This window comes from Pinus tabuliformis, chromosome 4_2 (genome assembly GCF_031772625.1).
Source record: "Pinus tabuliformis cultivar Carrire ecotype Pingquan chromosome 4_2, CPIR1, whole genome shotgun sequence".
NCBI classification, from domain to species: Eukaryota; Viridiplantae; Streptophyta; class Pinopsida; order Pinales; family Pinaceae; genus Pinus; species Pinus tabuliformis.
The window spans coordinates 1,166,275,164-1,166,290,037 of NC_142304.1; positions in this window are offsets into that span (position 1 = coordinate 1,166,275,164).

Consider the following 14,874-nt stretch of genomic DNA (forward strand, 5'->3'; position numbering starts at 1 on the left):
CATTTTCAAGGTGTTTTTGACCCTTTAGGCCACTCAAAACTTGATGAAATTCTTAGGCCATTCCTGAGCATGCATAACTTTCCATAAAAAATTCAAAAACACCAAGTTTTTCTCCAGAAGATCTCCCAATCATAAGCGCGCGCAAGGTGGCGCTACGCGTTGGGCATAAAACTCTGTTGTGTGACCAAAAAAATTCAAAAATGACAATATTTTCTCCAAATTCCTTGAAATTTCGACTGAAGGTGCCTCATCAAGTATCATGCTCAGCCAAAGAGGCTTCAGCCAAGATTCAGAGCCGGTCTTGCCTTTTACGCCGTTCCAGTGTCCTCCTGGTGCATGTAGTTTCAGTTGTAAAGTCACTGTCTTGGTCATATAATGTGTCGGTGTCCACCTTCATGGTGTTTCAAAGTCTGTTTGGCTTCAATGAGATGAAGAATGAGAATTTGGTGCAATTGCCAAATGTTCGAGGGACTATGGGAAATAGGGTAGTGTGGATAGTGGGGTCTTGTCAAGTGATAATTTGCCCTTTAGAATTTTGACAAATATAGGAAAAATGGACAGTTATTTAGATGTCTGGGTAACTTGAGGTTTTGGGAATTTTACAAATGATATGGGGAAAGGGAAAATAATGGGAAATGAAATGATTTTATGAATGGGAAATGACTTGAGATATTAGGGACTCTCTGCAAGTGATATGGGAGAGTGATAGTGATAAGGAATGATAGGGGAGGTGTGTAATGGTAATATTAATAGTGAGGGGGAGGAAAAAAAAATGAGGAATAGAAAAGATTGGCACCAAAACTAACTTTAAAACTCTACGTTCAAAACCATGGAGCAAATCTCTACACGGTGATAGGGTTTGGTTTTGGCATGAAAATCCTCATAACCAATCTCAAACATTTTTAAATGACAACTGGAGGGTCACATGAACTCATTTGAATAGAAAAAACTAAGTCAATTTGAGTTTTAGGAAGCAGTGACTGAAAATTAACATTTAAGGCCTGTGCGCCGCACACCAAACCCAATACGCCGCACGCGCCATGTGCACTGTGCCTGTGTAATTTTACAATGCGGAAAATGGCCCTATGCGCCGTGCGCGCCCAGTGCATCGCACCACTTAGCCAATGCGCCACACACCAAAATTTGCACACAGTTTGCCTTCAATTTGATTGCATTTCTCCTCCACGTTTCCACTTTGGATCTTTGATGTATTTGGTATGCAAGTGAACTCCTGGAACAAAAAAATGATATATATACCAAGGATTTAACTCTTGATTTCAAAAACCAATCTGTCATGTTGCAAACTTTGACACTTCACTTTGAAACTCTGTTTTGCTTCTTTGTTGCTCTTGGACTGAATGGTTTGATTTTCGCTTGTCTTGCAGGGATGAATGGCCTGGAATTTTGCAAAGGTGACCAGAGCTACGCCTGAAGATTTTTGACAATTGAAAAACCTTGAAAATATACATGGCAATTTATTACAAAGAACAAAATGACGATTTTCTTCAAAACAGAGTTTTGAAGAAAAGTCATGATCAAAGATTGCGATGATGAAATTTGCGATGAAAACTTATTATGAAACCTCCCTCATGCGTCTGCTGGCATTATTGGACACTTTAAAAACCAAAACCCTAGACCTAATGACTGAAATGACTCTTTGTTGACCAAGAAACCATCCATGACTATGAATGACTGTAAAATTGATTTTGATGAACTTTGATGATCAGACACGAACCAGCAGATACATGACATGAGGGAAATTGAAACACAAGAACCATCCGTCAGAAAATCAATGCTTCTAATGGAATGCAACTGACCAGATGAATGAGACACCTAAAAATGAAATGCGACAAAGAGTTTTTGATCTCTGACAGAGGTATGACTATACCGACTCTAACATTGGCTCCAATGGGGATGGTAGCTCCTTGGAGGTGCCAAGAACTGTAAATCTTTGGGAGAGTAGAAAGTTCCTTGAGCCATTGGGCAATGGAGTCAAAACATGAAAACTGACATTATGCAGACTAACTCTGACTCAAGACTAAAACTGAAAACCATAATAAAACCAAACATGACTAAATCATAACTAACAAACTGGAAATATGCTCATATTTGAGCTTATTCATCAAACCTAATCTAATTGTTCTTTTCACCACCTAATCAAGTGAAATGGAACAGCCAATGCAACCACGTAAGCATCCTAGCTAGTATTTGATTTCTTCCCAAATTCTTTCTGATGCGCAGGAAAAGGGAAGAATCGAAAGGCAACTCCCATGGAAACTTGGAATCAAGTTGACTACTGATAAACTTGCAAAGCATGAATTGACTGGATGACTTCAAGAATACTGCGAAAGGATCTTCATAAACATCGCTACTAATTTCCATTAACACATTACTGCTCTGGTCCAAGTAATCTTCATAGCTGGATATTAAACTTTTCCTCACATCTGCACTGTCTTTCTCTGATGATTGCAGCAAGCTGTTAAAAGGATCTTGAATTTCGTGAATAACCAAACTCTGTTGCTGTTTCCAAATAGAACAAAAATATCCTTTATCGATCTCCTCATATGACTACAAACTTTGATCTGAGCTTTGTAATGAAAAATCTGTTAAACAAGACAATGAAGGTGACCTTTGAATCAGATTATTATCAACATTCTCTTCTATCACATGGTTAGCCGATGGGGAAGAACTTTTACAGCAAACATCATCCAACACACGAGCAATAGGATCATCAAAAATTTGAGAAGACTGCTGCAATGTATCCATTAAAATTGTCTGACATCCTACTGGTTGTTCATCTTTTTCTTTAGAGATATTACGAAGATTCTGCCTTATAAACTGAAATGCTTCAAAACAAAAGGGTACATAATCCTCTTGCATCATTAAATCATGTATTTCGGCTGCCACACCTTCATCTATAATCTGACCTTCATCCTCAACATTAAAGCTGAGAGATTTTTGATTTCCTACAGGCTACTCTTTCAAAGATTTACTGTGCAATTTATCCTTCAAAAACTGAAATGATTCAAAACAGAAAGGTAGGGAATCATCCTGTATCATTTGATCATATGTGCCAGCTTCCATGTCTTCATGTGCAACTTGACAATCAATGGCATTTGGGGGCTGGAAATCTGAATATGAGAAGTCTTGAACAAGGTTTTTATTGCCTTCAAGATGGTCCAGATCAAGACTTGTTGACAGTTGATTTCTGATTGCATGAAAATTGTCTCTGATGAACTGAAATGAATAAAAAAAAAAAGGCAAAGATCCTTCACTTACTTCAAAATTTGCTGCACTTTCCTCGTCATTGTCATATCTGATATGCATCGGTTGATCACTGTATTCGAGCTGCTGTAAGTGAACTTCCTCCTCCCATAAACTAGTTGTTGATTCATCTGCAAGATTAGCTTCTGTTTGGAGAACGTAATCATCATCATATTGATCAAACTGAGGCAAAGCATCAGTATAAAAGACATCATCAAGTATACATGTCATATCAACAAATCTCTCTTCTCCAAGATGATCTATAAGACAATCATTATCTGATCTATGACAACTGGGATATGAAAGAAGATGTTTTGGATCAGCAACTTGTTCTTCTTCAATCAACGAGCCATGATCGTGAACATCATAATGATTCCTTGTGGTGATCCTTTGCATTATCTCTTCCACTGCACTTACCAAAATGTCAAGCTTTACCTCTAGAGATGTCGATTCCTCCAGATCTATGTTTTTCATCTCTTCTTCCTTCAACTTTTCCCTTCGGATCAACAAATGAGCCTCTACATCTACTGCACTATTCTGCATCTCCTCAAGTGTTGCAATATTCCTTTCTCTTAGCTGAAACTCCATTTCCGCATCAAAGGCACCCAGGTAGTGCAAGAGAGCAGATCTAGGAGGAGGTCTTACATCAACTGGCATCGAATAATAAACTTGGTTAAATCTGGCAGAAAACTGTTGTACTGTCTCCCTTGGCAGTCTTTTCAGCTGGTTATACTCTTCTATAATCAAGAAAGGGTTTTGTCTTACCACCCACCTGTTGAGGAAAACTTTGACGAACTGCTGTAAATCTGAGATGCTCGCATCAGGCAAGGTTTTGAACCAACTCTTGACTTTGCCTTGCAAAGAAAGAGAAAAAAGCCTAATACTAACATCTTCTTCATCAACTTCAAAAAGGTCAAGAAAAGACTCAAAATTCAGAACATGTCTCTCAGCATTGACATTCTTACATTCATCGTCAAATATTGGCAAATATAGGTAATAATTTGCAGGGAAAGCATGGAGAACAAAAGGTAAAACAAGAGGTTTCTACCTATCTGGGACATTAAAAGGTGTAGGAGTATATACAAGAGCTATGGGATCAAGTTTGTTTTCTTTAGGCTCAACACTCTGAAGAGAGTCATTATGAGATGTGGGAAAATTAAGGAGGCCAAGATCAAAGGGAAACTTAGTATTTACACTTTCTGAATAGGTCGATTGAAGATTTTGATCACCTTTATCATACAACAAATTCTGAAAAACTTTCAGGACAACTTCAAGAATAGCAAAGAAGTAATTTAGAAGAAAGCAGACTAGATCCTGAATACCATTCCACTTTGGATACCCGAACTTTGTGTAAGATCTTTCCATTTTCTCAGAGAAGAGTTAGTCCTCCAGTGGAGTCTCTACATTGAATTGGAGTCACTAGGTGAATGATTTGAGCCTTCTTATGTCTGATTGTTGTCCACCATCAACCATCAGATCTGAACTTGATACATGTTACTAGGTGATCGTTTAGATCAGATGTTCAGTTTATAAACTAGACCAGAGATTGACTGAAGTAGCTTTTATCTACTTGCGCTAATGCAAAGCAAGAGCATTTCGAAGGCTACCTGGCTAATCTTCAGGCTCTGCCTGTAGCTTATAAAGCAAGAACACTAACAAACAAATAAGCTTTTCTTCCCCAGTATGGTCGCCACTATGTTGGAGCCTAGATTTGCCTCAGGCTGAAAAGGCAGGATCTAGGACCAACATCAAACCACGCTCAGCCTCATAGCTAGCCCTACGAGGATAGGATAGGGCTCTCTCCAGGTCAATCTCAGCAAAATATAATCGATGGGGCTTGAGATGATTGAAATATCTTCTAATTTTAGGCTAGGTATGAAATGCAAGGATTTGATTTGATTGTTTGAGGGTTTTGTTGGGAAAAATGGAAAGGAAAATTTGGGTCCGGGGATGAGGCCAAATTTTTGCAGATTTCCAGTTGGGGCAAGGTAGGCATTAGTTTTGATGCTTTAGATTAAATGAATGGATAGAAAATACCACTGAGGAGTTGAAGAGGGCAAGTGATGCAAGAAACCTCTCCAAACAAATGAAAACATGTAAAACTAAACAAAACTGAAAGCAAAGCACAACAAACTCATGGATTCTGCCTTTGTCACTCATTTGTTTAATTTCAGAAGCAAAGAGAAGGGAAATGGCATACATAAAACATCAATGAACTTACTATTACATGAAGAAACACACCATCAAAACAAAGAGCCACAAGGATCCCAACAAGTGCTGCAAAACCCTAGTCTTTCCTTTGCCAGAAATGCAGAAATCAGATGTACAATGGAGTCCAACCAATCCCAAGTGTCCAACCCTGGAAATGACTGAGAAATTACATGATATAGGCAAGCTTAACTAATTCCCATGCCTCTAGGGGTCGAGCTCATCATTCTAGGAGATGTTTCAACCATACCTAAACAAGGAATTGAAAAATAGGTAAAGAAACAACTTGCCTCTATATGTTAGGAAACTGATTCATTCAGTTGTTTTTCACTTTTTAGTGAATGAATCTACTAAAACAAGTACATATGTGCCAAAATTACATCATGTTCATGAAACTACATCAAGGTAGATCAAGAGTTACATGAAAAAGTGAAACTAGTCAAAATTGGGTGAAATTCTGAGTTGCTGAGTGAAAAATAGGCCAAAATTTTGTATGCGCCGCGCCCAAAATCTCTATGCATAGCACAACTTTAGATCTGACTTTGGGTCACTTCCCGAAGTCCAAATTGACCTCACGATAGCTCGTTGGAAAGCGCTGCCTGTCTACTTTCCAACCCAAGTGGAATTTCTAGATTTGAATGTCATTTGACCCTCCAAATGCACAATCTCCCAAGACGGGTTCCTGTGTCTAGAAAAAGTGGCAGAAAGGCCATTTTCAAGGTGTTTTTTACCCTTTAGGCCACTCAAAACTTGATGAAATTCTTAGGCCATTCCTGAGCATGCACAAATTTCCATAAAAAATTCAAGAACACCAAGTTTTCCTCCATAAGATCTCCCAATCATAAGCACGTGCAAGGTGGCGCTACACGTTGGGCAGAAAACTCTGTTTTGTGACCAAAAAAATTCAAAAATAACAAAATTTTCTCCAAATTCCTTGAAATTTCGACTGAAGGTGCCTCATCAAGTATCATGCTCATCCAAAGAGGCTTCAGCCAAGATTCAGAGCCGATCTTGCCTTTTACGCCGTTCCAGTGTCCTCCTGGTGCATGCAGTTTCAGTTGTAAAGTCACTGTCTTGGTCATATAATGTATCGGTGTCCACCTTCATGGTGTTTCAAAGTCTGTTTGGCTTCAATGAGATGAAGAATGAGAATTTGGTGCAATTTCCAAATGTTGGAGGGACTATGGGAAATAGGGTAGTGTGGACAGTGGGGTCTTGTCAAGTGATAATTTTCCCTTTAGAATTTTGACAAATGTAGGAAAAATGGACAGTTATTTAAATGTTTGGGTAACTTGAGGTTTTGGGAATTTTACAAATGATATGGGGAAAGGGAAAATAATGGGAAATGAAATGATTCTATGAATGGGAAATGACTTGAGATATTAGGGACTCTCTGCAAGTGATATGGGAGAGTGATAGTGATAGGGAATGATAGGGGAGGTGTGTAATGGTAATATTAACAGTGAGGGGGAGGAAAAAACAATGAGGAATAGAAAAGATTGGCACCAAAACTAACTTTAAAACTCTACTTTCAAAACCATGGAGCAAATCTCAACACGGTGATAGGGTTTGGTTTTGGCATGCAAATCCTCATAACCAATCTCAAACATTTTTAAATGACAACTGGAGGGTCACATGAACTCATTTGAGCAGAAAAAACTGAGTCAATTTGAGTTTTAGGAAGCAATGACTGAAAATTAGCATTTCAGGCCTGTGCACCGCGCACCAAACCCAATGCACCGTGCGCGCCATGTGCGCCGTGCCTGTGTAATTTTACACTGCGGAAAATGGCCCTATGCGCCGCACGCGCCCAGTGCGTCGCGCCACTTAGCCAACGCGCCGCGCACCAAAATTTGCACATAGTTTGCCTTCAATTTGATTGCGTTGCTCCTCCATGTTTCCACTTTGGCTCTTTGATGTATTTATTATGCAAATGAACTCCTGGAACACAAAAATGATATATATACCAGGGATTTAACTCTTGATTTCAAAAACCAATCTGTCATGTTGCAAACTTTGACACTTCACTTTGAAACTCTATTTTGCTTCTTTGTTGCTCTTGGACTGAATGGTTTGATTTCCGCTTGTCTTGCAGGGAGGAATGGCCTGGAATTTTGCAAAGGTGACCAGAGCTACAGCTGAAGATTTTTTACAATTGAAAAACCTTGAAAATATACATGGTAATTTATTACAAAGAACAAAATGACGATTTTCTTCAAAACAGAGTTTTGAAGAAAAGTCATGATCAAAGATTGCGATGAAAACTTATTATGAAACCTCCCTCATGCATCTGTTGGCATTATTGGACACTTTAAAAACCAAAACCCTAGACCTAATGACTAAAATGACTCTTTGCTGACCAAGAAAACATCCATGACTATGGATGACTGTAAAATTTATTTTGATGAACTTTGATGATCAGACATGAACCAGTAGATACATGACATGAGGGAAATTGAAACACAAGAACCATCCGTCAGAAAATCAATGCTTCTAATGGAATGCAACTGACCGGATGAATGAGACACCTAAAAATGAAATGCGACAAAGAGTTTTTGATCTCTGACGGAGGTATGACTATACCTACTTTAACATTTTCCACAACAACTTCAATACTATCCCTGTCTTCTAAAGTGTTTTCCACCCATTCCAATTGGTTTGCATACTTTTCTATTTTTGGGATTTGGTGATGAATCTAAGGAGCCATCTTGTTTTTTTGCCTTCTCTTGCAGATGAAATCCAAGGGATAATATCTCCATATGAAGCTCTGTTTTAGTTTCAATATTTGAAGGATCAGGTCTCCCTCCTTTCCAGCTTCTCTGCTATTACAAATAAAGGGACCTAATTGGTCTTTGAACCTGAGTGTGGCTTTCTTTTTGGCTCTAAAAAGATTTACCTCATCTAAATTGATTATTTTCATGTAGTACTCCAGATCAAATAACCTCATTGGGAGGTATCTGGGTAGTTTGTATGGGGCCAGCTCACAACCATAAATCCTGATTTCAGTGTGATTTTGGTATAAGTACCAATCACCTACTTTGTGTTGTTTTGAGAGTTGCAGGATCCTCTTTATATATAAATTGATTCTGGGAGGAGGGCTTCCTATGACCATTGTCACAATGGGATGTACAAATAGCTCTATGAAGTTTTTATATGGATACAGAGATTCATTTTTATGGATCAGTGGAGTCCAGAAAATTACTAATCTTGGTCGACCTTTTGTGTCAATTTTCTGAAGTGTAAATGGGAACTTATCTACTTGGTAGTATAGGAAAAGGTGATACAACACATAGGAATACTTGAATACTCACTCATTACTCAACCTAAGGAACTGGTCATGCATTTTATCAGCTATAAATTGAGCATAATCATAAATGAGAGAAGGAGGCTATCCTGGAGTGAAGGTGGACATGAAAGCCAGGATGATCTCATCTATGTACTCAGTGGTGGTATAACCTAGGACACTTGATATCATTGCTACAATGTCTTGGCCAAATTGGGAAAATATGGTATACACATCTGGAGGGGGGTCATTTGCGATATTCTTTTCTTCCCTGATGAAGGTCTGGAACATATCAACAAGTTTTGTAGTGGTAAGCTTGGGAAACTATTCCAAGAGGTCTCTGTGGAGCACCTGGAAGGTATGCTTTTTGATAAGTAATCTAGTGGTTTTTCAGTACTATTTCTAATCTTTTCTGCATATTGAGCCTAAAAACATAAGGGTTTTGGTAAATTGTGTGAAAATGGGCAAACGAAGCTCAATTACTAATAATCGATGTTTTCTATGCAGAAGGACGCGGAAATAGGGGATTATCGAGTAAAAACGAGAAGCGCAAGGAAAGTAACTGCTGCCCCGTCGACAGGGAACCAGATGCGGACAAGATCAAGAAAAATTGGAGCCGAATAATCCAGGAAAAGAACGCAGTATATCGTGACGGAGAACGCAAGAAGGAAAGAGGAGACCCGAACGAATAGCGAATCCCTGAGGATCTTCGATCCTGAGGGATCGCTGCTTTAAGTTTATCTTTTGTATCTAGACATCTCTGTCATTTCTGTTATATAAAGGTACCACGCCACCGAGCGTGGGGGGACGACTGTTATTATAATTAAAAAACTCAGAACGATTTTGATCACTGAGCTTTTGTAAGATCTGATTTTGTACACTTTTGTTAATGCAATCAATATAAAGGATTTGGTGTTCACTTCGTTTCTACATCTGAAGTAACTCTAAGCAGTGTACCATCGTAGCCAAGGGCCCAGCTCCGACGGTCACTCGCTGTTGTATCATACGGTGATTTGTGTGGTTTGCATATTTCTTTCATTACAGTAATCCGATATCTCTTTTCTCTGATAGACTATGTTTCTTAATTAATATTTGAATCTGAATAAGTTCTTTAATTCACGTCTCTGTATTACACAAACTGAATCTATTAGAATTGCATCCATTTCTACAACAAGTTATTGGTATGAATGTTATCATTATTGGATTCATATGAAATAAGTATTTGTGAGGCTTGAAGATAATATTATCTTGTTCAGAAACACAGTCACATCACACATTACTCTCGGATCGCTGCAGTAGTATAGACCGTGTACATACTTTTGGGTTTGTTGTTCCATTTGGGTTGCTGTTCCATTTGGGTTGCTGTTCCATTTTATATGATTGACGTTTCCTGTTTATGATAGTTTGCTGTTCCATTTCATTACTGCTGTTCCATTTCTTTACTGTTGTTCCATTTTAAGAATTGTTGTTCCAGTTTACCTTCGCCAATCTGCCTTTATTGCTTTTGCGTGATAGCAGGCCTAAGGCTGTCGTGAGCCCAGCAAGACGCTGCCTAGCTCCCTGACCTATAAGCCCATGCTTTGGTTTTCTTTCTTTATCAGTTTCTAAAGGGAAGGGTTATTGGTTCCGTACCCTTGACTGATCATTTGCCTTGTGTGATTTCATTTCCTGCATTGGTTTAGTTACAGCTTAGTGTTTGTTTCCTTTCAAGTTATTAGAACGCTATACTACCGAGCACTACTTGGACAGAACAGCCTCGGATTGAGTTACTCCTTGCAAGAACAAAACGATCCCGGATTGACTTAATAATGTGGAATAATTGGTGGTGTGAGAGACCCTAGTTATAGCTCTACATTTTGGCGCCGTTGCCGGGGAAGGAGTAATAGCCATTTGTCCTTTATAGAGTAGTGCGCAAATCTGCTAGGAGGGAGTTGGATTTTAAAAACGAAAGGTAAGAACCTGCGTACGGAGCATGTAAAAGCCCTGCTCCACCGTCCGCTCTCTTAGTAGAATTGCCAGCTAAATAGGATTTAGCAGTTTAATTGGAGTGCATGACTAAGCAGAAAAAGTTAGAAAAAGATCAAAAGCCTCCATCCAAAGCCAAAGGGCCGGTGACCCTTGGACGAACGACCTTTATAGACGAAATCTACAAGAAAGCCGACTCACAGCCATCAGTAGGATATAAGAAAGCTAATTCTAAACAGCCTACTAGTTCCCTTCAGGCCTCAGGATCACCATCCGAAGCTTTTGCTGAGGTGCATAGTCGAACAGAGGAGCAGGATTTCCAAGAAATTGAAAATTTGACTCCTAGACCATTGCACGAAGGGACCCAAAGTAACCTTTGTGAAGGAGAAGGAGAAACAGGGGAAATTGAGTAACCTAGATCTCCTATTGAATTAAACCAGTCTTTGAATAGCCCGGACAAGGGAAGCGCTGCGAAAATCCTTGTTGAAGGAATTCATTCACCGCAGACAGTTGGGGCCATTATCATCCCTGATCAAGGGAGTGGTGTCAAGACAATCCCTGTTAAGACTACCCCTCCTCAACCAAGGAACACTCTCTTGGAAATCCCTGAAGATTACTGGCATATATTTGATCCCATGGCACAGAATCAGCCAAACATCCAGACCTCCACATTGCAATATCCGATAGTAGATTCTGCAGCAAATGCACCCATGAAAGCCATCCCTCTCCAACATATTCCCACATTTCATGGCCTCACATCAGAAGATCCGGATGCATTCTTGTTCGAATTTGATGTATTATGTAGAGGATACGACTACACCACCGATCCCCAGAAACTGAAACTGTTCCCCTCTACATTAAAAGGGGCTGCGTTGAGATGGTTTATGGGCTTAGGTGGTGGGGTTATTAACAATTGGGACGAAATGAAAGAAGCCTTTTTAAAGAAATACCAAGATTACTGTAGGTCAAGGGAACTAAAAGATGAAATCTTTCAAATGTCAGCCAGACCAAACGAAACCTTAGAAGAATATGTGGAACGTTTCCAATATAACTTGCAAAGATCCCCTTATGCATCACTACCTCTGCCTGACAACGTGTTGAAAACTGCATTAATTAGAGGTATGAGAGAGCAATGGATCGAAACGTTAAACATCATGGGGAAAGGAGACATTTATCAGGAAAATTTTACTGATATCATTGATCTGTGTATCAGGAGCTCAAGAGGCAGCACGAGGATAAAACCGGCGGAATATGATCGCTTCCCCAGAGATAACAAAACATTAACAGAGGGAGTAACACGGGTGGAACTTGGAAATTTGCTAGAAAATTTTAAAACTGATATCCTGGGAACACTAACTACACAACTTGACATTGTGCAGGCCAAACAGAAGCAAGTCGAGGCAGAGCAGAATCTAGCCATCTTTTTCCCACGATGCAGGAAGAAGCACAGCCACAAAGAATGCCCGCTGGATACAGTCCAAATATGTGCTATCTGCACCAAGGACCACCTGACCGAAAGCTGCCCTTCACTTCCTGGTTTGAAGGCAGTATACAAAGAAGCAGAAGAGGAGTCAGAACCAGCATATTTTGTTAACCAGCGTCGTCAATGGCAGCCTAGGCAACCAGGTATGTTTTCAGACCCCTCCTCTTCTTTTCAACCCCCGCAGTTCAACACTCAGCATCAGAACATGTGGCAAAATCAGTCCCAACCCCCGTTTTCAAATTGGTCACCTCAAATGTTTCCTACTCTGAATCCTTGGATGTCCCAATTTGGTTGGCCAAACTGCCCTTATCCTCCACCATATTGGCAGAATAGTTCCTATCCTCCACAGTGGACCCCTTCCACTTCGCAAAGCTCATCCTGGCAGACAAGCTGGCCAAGACCGACATATCAGCTAGCAGGATCAATCCCACTCCCTCAACCAACTCTGCCAGCCTTACCACAAAATTCCAGTCTAATCTGAGACCGCAACTCCCAGCCCAACCCAACCCCAATCCTAATAATAGGCCAGTCCAATCCATTCAAATCATAGACACATCAGAGATTGCGTCTGGCCTAAGGGAGTGCAACGATCTTCAGTTAAGATCGGGACGAATAGTAGAAACAGAGGGAGACAAAATGGTTCATATTGAAAATCAGTTACCTGTAGAACAACCCACGCAACGGGAGGATGAAAACAAAGAGAAAAACAATAAACAAGCAAGCACATCCTCCCCTCCTTTCCCAGAATGATTAGTCATATCTCGACCTATACAACCTCCAGACTTTGACATTCTGGGAGAATTACAAAATTTGTATATAAAGATTCCATTCCTCCAAGCTATACAAGATATTCCTATATATGCGAAAACCATAAAGGAATTATGCATCAAAAAATCAAGGAGGAATACAAATACTAACCATAGAGTCCAAGTAGTTGGTACTTTATCCGACCTATTATCAGGAAAGGAAACACCTATCAAATATGAAGATCCCGGGAACCCAATTATAACCATTCAAATCTATGGCCAAACCCTGACTAACGCTCTAGTCGACCTGGGAGTTGCAATCAACATTTTGACAACCTCCACCTGCCAAAAGCTTGGCATTACGTCAGTAGAACCTACCTCTACTCTGTTAGAATTGGCAGATCGATCTGTGGTTCGACCAGAAGGTACTCTGAATGATGTCATGGTTTCCGTAGATTCATGGGAGTATCCCATGGATTTCCTGGTAATTAATCCTAAAACCCGACTAGATGGACATCCATTAATCCTAGGCAGACCCTGGCTTGCTACTGTTGATGCCTACATTGGCTGCCGGCAGGGAAACATGACTATAGCTAAAGGACCCGATGTCAAAAATTTAATCCTGTACCCTCCAGCTCAGCCAAGCCTGCCAATGATTAAAACTAACCCTTATTATGTATCATATCTCGCTAACAACATCAGATCTCCATTAACCATACAGAAGGCGTTAGACTTCAAGGATCAAACAGAAGACGACGCCATTAACAATTTTATTAGTCAAACTGAAGCTAGAAAACATATGCAGTGTCTTATGATAGAGGCAGCATTTGACAACGAGCTAGAAGAAGATTCCTTAAAAGACCCGCATGATCAGACAATACCAGTAACTGCTGTTGCTAATACTAAAGTAGTGGAAATTGAACCTGGTAAAACTCTGAATATTAACGCCAACCTTACACCAGATCAAGAGATAAAACTTGTTAATCTGTTACAAAAATACAAAGATGCATTTGCGTGGGATTACCCCGACATGAAGGGGATTGATCCTCAATTATGCACCCATCACATTTATATAGAGAAAGACGCAAGACCTGTCTGTCAGCCACAAAGGAGACTCAACCCGCACCTAAAAGAGATAGTGAAAGATGAACTTCAGAAGCTCTTAGATGTTAACTTTATTTACCCTATCTCTGACAGTAAATGGGTCTCTCCCCTTGTGGTGGTACCAAAGAAAAACGGAAAATGGAGGATCTGCGTCGATTATAGGGAGTTAAACAAGGCTACACAAAAGGATCACTTTCCCCTCCCATTTATAGATCAAGTATTGGACACGTTAGCAGGGAAGAAATTTTTCTCCTTTTTGGATGGCTTCAGTGGATATAACCAAATCCAAATTTCCCCTGAAGACCAGGATAAAACTACCTTTACGTGCCCTTGGGGAACGTTTTCCTATCGTGTATTACCCTTCGGCCTATGTAACGCCCCTGCTACATTTCAAAGGGCTATTCTCAGTATTTTTGCAGATCTAATAAATGATGGACTTGAGGTGTATATGGACGACTTCACACCGTATGGGGATGAATTTGATCCAGCTCTGGATACCCTGGAAAAAGTTTTACAACGCTGCATTGCTACCAGAATCTGCCTGAGCCACGAGAAGTGCTACATGATGATGACGGAAGGAATCATCCTAGGGCACTACATTTCAGCAGCTGGCATCCAGGTAGACCCTGCTAAAATTCAGATTCTTTTGCTCATCCCTACCCCCACTACTCAAACAGAGGTACGTAGTTTCCTTGGATTTTCCGGATATTACAGACGTTTTATAGAACATTATTCACGAATTGCAGCACCTCTGTATGCTCTGACAGGTAATGTCGATTTTTTGTGGACAGATAAATGCGACCAGGATTTTAGAGAATTGA